Source organism: Chaetura pelagica, unplaced genomic scaffold, assembly GCF_000747805.2.
Source record: "Chaetura pelagica isolate M959 unplaced genomic scaffold, ChaPel_1.0 scaffold1081, whole genome shotgun sequence".
Classification (NCBI taxonomy): domain Eukaryota; kingdom Metazoa; phylum Chordata; class Aves; order Apodiformes; family Apodidae; genus Chaetura; species Chaetura pelagica.
The window spans coordinates 150,140-151,246 of record NW_009952000.1 but is presented as its reverse complement, the minus strand read 5'-3'; positions in this window follow the sequence as shown (position 1 = coordinate 151,246).

Genomic DNA, 1,107 nt, shown 5'->3' with positions numbered 1-1,107 from the left:
CCCCCGCTCCTCCCGGCCCGGCCCCCGGCCGCAGCGCGCCCGGCTGAGGGGGGTGACACCTCGGGCTCACCCACCGAGGCCTGCGCGGGCCTCAGGCAGCGCCCCTGAGGTAAACCTGGAGCACAAAGGTGTTCAAGGTGTGTTTGCAGAGGTGGTCGCGTCGGCGCCAGCAACGCTGCGGTTGGCACACGGGGTTTTTTTTTTCCCTCAGGCTCAGCAGCCCCGAAGGAGGAGCGACCCGGGGCAGCCCGGCCCCGCAGCAGGGAGATGGACACCGACAGCTGAGGCCAGGGGGGCAGCAGGTGTGGGCTGAGGCTCCTTGGAGACTTCAGTACCTACAGCTTGAACAAAAAAAATAAGTTAACCATCAGCTGCTGCTGGGAGCACCCAATCTGCTTCTCCACTTCACTCTGTCAAAGTCAAGGTAAATTTAATCTTCATTCCTATTTGCTCACCGAAGATACAAGTACCGTGGCCTTATGGCCAGCTGATTGTTGGATAGGTTGGGTTGGCCTTCTTGCTGCCCCAGGAGCTGCCCCACAGCTGCCGCAGGGAGATGGACACCGACAGCTGAGGCCAGGGGGGCAGCAGGTGTGGGCTGAGGCTCCTTGGAGACTTCAGTACCTACAGCTTGAACAAAAAAAATAAGTTAACCATCAGCTGCTGCTGGGAGCACCCAATCTGCTTCTCCACTTCACTCTGTCAAAGTCAAGGTAAATTTAATCTTCATTCCTATTTGCTCACCGAAGATACAAGTACCGTGGCCTTATGGCCAGCTGATTGTTGGATAGGTTGGGTTGGCCTTCTGCTGCCCCAGGACCTGCCCCACAGCTGCCATGTGCCCCCTGCTCCTGCAGAGAAGCCACCAGTCGTGGTGAGAACCTGTAGCCACCTCCAGCAGTCACCACCACCACCCAGAGAGCTCTTCCCCAACAGGCTGTCACTGCAGGACCATGGAAGCCTGCCAGGCTGAAGAACTATCAGGGGCATTTTTTAATTTCTGCTCAATTAAATCTGTGCAGATCATGGAATCAGTACACAGTGCTGGGAAGTGAGATGGGAATTCCCAAAATAGAAGATCTTTGGACCAGCTTTTTTGCAAGTTAT